At 35.7% G+C, this 7,500-nt stretch overlaps 1 protein-coding gene across 1 annotated transcript in view; it reads right to left on the bottom strand.

Annotated features, from left to right (window-relative positions):
* The window catches only part of LOC106882486 (CUGBP Elav-like family member 4), a 520,684-nt gene that overhangs the window by 161,200 nt on the left and 351,984 nt on the right, over positions 1-7,500 (bottom strand). The window lies entirely within an intron of this gene.

Here is a 7,500-nt window from a genome sequence, read left to right as displayed (position 1 = left end):
TCTTTCTGTTGAAGAGCGTAGCTCGAAACGTCAAAGACTTTCCGTATTCCCGAGCGTCATACTAATATATACTTTTGTTATTTACACCACCTGTCTTCGTCTGTTGTTATTATTTGTATATTCTCCCATATATATATATATATATATATATATATATATATATATATATATATATATGTGTATATATATATATATATATATATATATATGTACACGCATACTCATACATACGTATAGAACTATTGACATATACATAGAAGCATCATTGAACTCTAAAAAATATATAAAAAAGAAAAACACCTTGGGCATCCACATACTAACTCAACTCTTATACACATACACACACACGTGTGCATATGCACACACACACACACACACACACACATACACACACACACGTGTACACTGCTGCCATGGCTACCAGCTATACTAATGACCATACTAAGCTTATCTAACATTTCAGCAAACCTTTTGGGTGTCAAAGATTTTCAACAGGCATTCCATAGAGTATACACATCTCTGAGGATTTAAATATTAGCACTGCATACTATATATATATATATATATATATATATATATATATATATGGGATGTGAGTGTATGTGTGTGTACACATCATACTATCATGATTAAAGTCATTGCTCTCTAACACACAGATGTTTCACAGTCAGGTAATGTGTAATTATGCCTCAGCTCCTGCAAACACACAGCTCAGAGGCACTACACCTTCCCCAGCTCAGGAGCCATTCGAAGCACCACAGCCATTCGTACACCCCCCCCCCCCCACCACTAATATATCTGGTGTGCTTAAGGTCTCAGGCATTGCATCCAGATGCTTTGAAATTGTTCCCAGTGTCCTGGTAACAAAAGAGGCAACTTTGGCTGTTGTTTAATGTGTCTCCCATACGTGGCTTGCCACATCCTGGTGTTTGTCTACCTTCACACTCAGCAGGAACAGTGACATCAATTGTGACCCATTCATGTGTATCTTTGTGCATAATTGTGATATCAGAAGCAATGATTATTATTATTATTATTATTATTATTATTATTATTATTATTATTAAGTGAGAGAGCAGTGCATGCCATCAAAATGACACTGGGGTAAAATATACGAAGCCCATTATACCCATCATGACTACCCGTCTGATAAGGGTACACCAGGCACATGCATCACAACCATATGTGCGTGACATGGTGATCTATTATTATTATTATTATCAAGGCAGAAGCTGGCAGCATCGTTAGCATGTTGGTCAAAATGCTTTGTGGTATTTTGCCTGTCTCTAGATTCTGAGTTCAAATTCCATCAAGGTTGACCTTACCTTTCATTCTTTCGGGGTTGATAAATTAAGTACCAGTATCAATGTAATCGACTAGTCCCCTTTCACCAAATTTGAGGCCTTGTGCCTTTAGTAGAAAGGATTATCATTATTATTGAGGACACATGGCCTAGTGGTTAGGGTGTTACACTCACAATTTAGTGATCGTAATTTCAATTCCTAGACCAGGTGATGTGTTGTGTTCTTGAGCAAAACGCTGCATTTCCTGTTGCTCTGCGAGCACTTTGACACCTGACACATGGTACACAGTGCACCCTGGGCCAGATTTAGACCCAAAAGGCCCTAAGCGCTTGAAAAATTTTGGTTCCTCCATATATATGTAATTGAAAATATAAACAGTAACAAACCATAAAATAAATTCATATTTTCCAAAATGAAATAGAATTAACAGTAAGACGGAAAATAATACTTATTTTTATATACGACCAAGTTTATTTATATTTCAAAAGTTTTCTCAGACTTTTTCTAATAGCAAAGTCTTTGATGAGATCCTCACTATGTTACCATGAACACTACAAAATTATATTTCCAATCATATAAACCACGTTGAATATTAGTTGAGCAAATTTAAAGTGATTTCTTTTGAGCCACAAAACCATTTACCATTTCTGTAGCGTCCCTTTTCCCTTGATGCCCTAAGCATGTGCTTATTTAGCTTATGGTTAATCCAGTACAGAGTGCACCTGTTCAGACAACATCGCTTTGATGGAATGAGTGAGCAAATGTGTGGCTCGAGCATTTGATCACAATAAACAAATCATTTGTGTAGATCGTTCAGCTTTTGCTCATGCAGTGTCTTTGACAGAAGAGTCCGTCATTATTATTATTATTATTATTATTATTTTTATTAAGGATCCTCTGGTGATTTTGACAATAATCGAATTCTTTGAGAAACTGAATGACCTATTTGTTAAATTAATGTGTAATGGCTGTGTATTCCACAGGCACGTAATTCATGAGGTGAATCAGTGACAGAATATGTAACAAGAGTGGTCCTTTGATTTATAGGTGATGTGCAGTTTGATGGAAGTGTTGCTGTTGTTGTTGTCATCTTGTGAGTGCATGCATGAGAGAGAAAGAGAGAGGGAGAGAGAGAAAGAGAGAGGGAGAGAAAAGATAGAGTAAGCAGATAAAGAGGGATGGTGGATGGTGGAAAGAGAGAGGGAGTAGTGGTAAATTACTTGTTCTCTGCAATTAATTTGATGAGTAGATTTGTAATGAAGACTGACGAGCTCAATCTGTCTGAAATGTAAAACTAAATCAGTAAATTTGCAACAGAGAGTGACAATTTCATTGTGTTTTAAATATGTGGATCCACACTACAAAGTGAGAAGCTCAAACTGTCTCAAATATGTGGAGGAGAGAGAGAGATACAGGGAGAGAGAAAGTCAGAGAGAGAGAGATACAGGGAGAGAGAAAGAGAGAGAGAGAGAGAGAGAAAGAGAGAGAGAGAGAGAGAGAGAAAGAGAGAGAGAGAGAGAGAGAGAAAGAAGCTCACACTGTTTCAAATATGTAGGTCTGTGGAAGAGAGAGGGAGAGAGAGAAAAATAAGTTCAAACTATCTCAAATATGTAGGTCCGAGATAGAAAAAAAAAATAAACTCCATCTCAAATGATAACTAAATTTTGACCTAATTAGTCATTACTAAACAATTACAGTAATTAAACTTTGAGGACGAAATGTTAATCACGAAATAAAAATCACACTGATTATTATTATTTATGTACATCCACTGCATGTTTTGTGCTACATGCTTAAACCCTTGTGGCCAATAATGAAATAAAGATGTTTATTATTATTATTATTATTATTATTATTATTATTATGTTATTTATTGTTTCTCATCGTTATTCCTGTATGATTGCTATTTGTTATTAATGTTGAGTTCACTCTTTTTTTTTTTTAGTCTATATAAATCAGCTCAACTGTTTTTGTAATTCATACTTCGATTGTCTCCAATGTCTTGGACCCTTGTGGCCAATAAAAGATAAAAGAAATTATTATCATTATTGTTATTATTATCGTTGTTGTTATTGTTATTATTGGTGTTGTTGTTGTTGTTGTTGCTGTGGTGGTGGTGGTTGATGAGCAGTTTTGGTTAATCGTTTACTTCTGTGCCTTGGGTTTAAACAAGCATTGAACAAATAAATAAAGATAATTTGATTTGGCTGGCTAGCTTAAGATTTTCTCCTATCAAAACAGAAGATTGCTGTAACAATACATTGTTAAACAAGATTACAAGATCATGAAATAAAAACAAAACACACACATACACGCAGAAAAAAAAAAAAAAAAAAAAAAAAGCAAAAACAAATATCTAATTTGTGATCTCTGATCCAGACAACTCAATAGTTTACAAGAAGAAAGACTGTCATCTGGGTTGGTTGACTTTCGAGAATATCAATAGCATTTAAATCTCCCTCAGATACCACACCCCGTCAATTTAAAGAAAAAAGAAAATAACAGGCATGGCTGTGTGGTAAGAAGCTTGCCTTCCAGCCACATGGTCCCGAGTTCAGTCCCACTGCGTGGCATCTTGGGCAAGTGTCTTCTATTATAGCCTTGGGCCAACTGAAGCCTTGAGTGGATTTGGTAGACGGAAACTGAGAGAAGCATGTCATATATATATATATATATATATATATATATATATAATAAATCCCAAAAAGAACAAGCACAAAAAACCCAACAACGTGAGGACGTGGTATATGTAATGTATTAGCAGATGCTCAGGAAGGAAAGAAAGATGGTTTAATGTTTCGAGCAGATGCTCTTCTTCGGAAACAGAGGAAAGTCCAAAAGAAGGGAAGACGGAGGAAGAAAACTGCCAATGATTCACATGTGGTTACATTTTGAATATATATATATATATATATATATATATATGGAGCCTGATGTTGCCATCCAGTTTCACCAGTCCTCAGTCAAATCGTACAACCCATGCTAGCATGGAAAGCGGACGTTAAACGATGATGATGATGATGATGATGATATATATATGTATGTATGTTTGTGTGTGTGTGTGTGTATTTATGTGTATGTGTCTTTGTGTTTGCACCCTTGCCATCACTTGACAACTGATGTTGGTGTGTTTACATCCCCGTTACTTAGCATTTCAGCAAAACAAACTGATAGAATAAGTACTAGGCTTAGAAAGTCTTGGAGTTGAGTTCTTTGACTAAAACCCTTTAAGGTGGTGTGAATGAATTTGCTAAACAGAAAATGAAAAAAAGCTTGTTGTGTGTGTGTGTGTGTGTGTGTATATGTGTGTGTGTGTGTGTGCATCTGTATTTGTCTCCCCCATCACCCACTGCTTGACAACTGGTGTTGGTTTGCTTACACCCCTGTCAACTAGTGGTTCAGCAAAAGGTATCAATAGAACAAGCACCAAACTAAATAAAAAGAAAAAAAAACAAAACAAAATCGTAACATAATTAGTGGGGGTCAATTTGACCAAAACTCTTCAAGAGTGGTGCTCCAGCATGACCACAGTCCAATGACTGAAACAAGTAAAAGATAAAAAAAAAAATAATAAAGTATTACTGGGACTTGAGCCCTGAACACAGGGAGCTGGAGAAATAAATAGTGCAAAGCATTTTATCCTGTGCACTTATGACTAAGCCAATTCACTCCCTATCATGTATATACCTAAATTTAGTTGAAAAGATACAAGATTGGGGGGCACAGGGGGAAAGATATTAGATTGGGGGGGTACAGGGGTGAAAGCTATACACAAAATTTGTATCGAAATAGACCGAAATCTGTCAAAATTTTATAAAGTTGCAAAAGAAAAAGAAAAAAAAATCTGATTATTTAGTTATTTGTTTAATTTATTATTTCCTGATCTTTTGACTTGCACAATTAATTAAACAATAATTTGTACAATTTACATAATAAAGATGTTTAATTATATATATATATATATATATATATATATATATATATATATATATATACACACACATATATATTTATACATATATATATACACTCACACACACAGGGCATATGTATGTCATGCATACATACACAGATAGCTACATACATGTCATATATACACACACATATGCAACATATATATATGCTATATACACACACATAACATATGTCATATATATACACAAACACATGACATATATATATATATATATATATATATATATATATATTAGATAGATACAGGGTGTGATGGGTAAATTGTTGCCATTTTATATTCTTAATTTCATGCATGCGCATTATTTGTTTTTGATTTTTTCAACTACACAGTATAGTAGGGTCTGTTGGGCACCATCTGTGAGAAAAACAGCACCACGACACAATTCACTCTGCCAGAAATTTAGAAATGACATGATGTACTGCTTGGCATTCACACCGGAAGCTTCAATACAAACATTTAAGAGTGTTTGGGTGTCAGTCTGAGGACATGTACCAAGAGTGATAAAAATCAAACATCCAGTCAACATCATGGTGTTTGGAGCGGTCACTATTGATGGTGACATTACGCCTCCATTCATCTTCCGACATGGCCTCAAACTCAACACAGAAGCCTACATCAAGTGCTTGGAAGAAGTAGTGCTGCCCTGGGTGAAGAGGGTGGCTGCTGGAAGATCCTGTGTCTGGCAACATGACTCTGCACCATGCCACACAAGCAGGAGAATCCAGTCATGGCTGTCAGACAATTTCTGCAACTTCACGCCTAACATCAGGTTACCTAACTCCCCAGACTGCAACCTCTTTGATTATTATGTGTGGGGCGCAGTTGAGCAAGAGTCCAACAAAATTCCTTGTAACACCAAAGATGAACTGAAGGCAAGGATTATGGCAACATTCATCAACTTAAACAAGGATAGTGTCGAGAAGAGTTGCAGGAGATTCCAAAGTTGTCTGGAGGCCGTGGTTGAAGCCAATGACGATTTTATTGAATGAATTTACTTTTTAGTATTTCAAAATATTTTAATGTAATTTTGGTAAATATATCTGTTAAAACGAGGTGTCAATGTTATTTTCCTTTTTGAGTAATTTAGACGACAGTTTATTCATCGCACCTGTGGCACGTAAAAGCACCTACTACACTCTTGGAGTGGTTGGCGTTAGGAAGGGCATCCAGCTGTAGAAACTCTGCCAAATCAGATTGGAGCCTGGTGTAGCCATCTGGTTTCACCAGTCCTCAGTTAAATCGTCCAACCCATGCTAGCATGGAAAGCGGACATTAAACGATGATGATGATGATGATGATGATATACTAACACACAACATATACATCATATATATTACACACGTCTCATATACACACACGACATACATCCACCTTCTGTGGTTTGATTCATTCATCTATAGTCATGCTGGGGCACCACCATGACACACAGACACACACACACACACATCTATACACCTTTATTGGCTACACACACATCTCATACACACACACGTACACACACACACATACACACACACAGACACCTATGTGTGTTCTAATAATGAAAAAAGGTAATTTTTCTTTTCAAAAAAACTTTGTATTAAAGTTCAGCTTTTTTATTTATTGCTTTAATTTTCCTCAAATTATCTTAATTATATTCTTTTGTTGATTTTTCACAAAAGTGTTTCAAAATTTAATTTCGTCGCTCTCACCCATCAACTCCCCACACCGCCCACAATATCTTAAAGTTTCATTAAAAAGACAATGCTGATTATTTCAAGCTCTACCAGATTAGATTAAGACAAAAACAACTGATAAGAAAACTAAAAGAATATATTATGAATATATAAGAGAGATTAAAAAAAACCAAAGAAAACTCAAAAGCCAGACATTGATAATATGTATGTATGTATACACACATGAGGGCTGGGTGGTTAAAAAGCTTACTTGGCGGTAATGGGGATCCAGGTTCAGTCCCACTGCACAACATCTTAGGTAAGTATCTTTTATAGTTCTGAATTGACCAATGCCTTGTGAATGAATTTAGTAGATGGAAACTATGTAGAAGCCCATGAAAACTATGTAGAAGTGTGTGTGTCCCCCCTCTACACTGTTAAACAACAAATTTTGGTTTGTTTGTGTCCCTGTAACTCACTGGTTTGCCAAAAAGGACAGAATAAGTATCAAATGTAAGATAAGAATTGGGGTCAGTTTGTTCAACTAAACCCTTAAAGAAATGCC

This window comes from Octopus bimaculoides, chromosome 8 (assembly GCF_046866305.1).
Source record: "Octopus bimaculoides isolate indiv1 chromosome 8, ASM4686630v1, whole genome shotgun sequence".
Taxonomy (NCBI): domain Eukaryota; kingdom Metazoa; phylum Mollusca; class Cephalopoda; order Octopoda; family Octopodidae; genus Octopus; species Octopus bimaculoides.
This window is presented reverse-complemented; position numbering and strand designations above follow the sequence as displayed.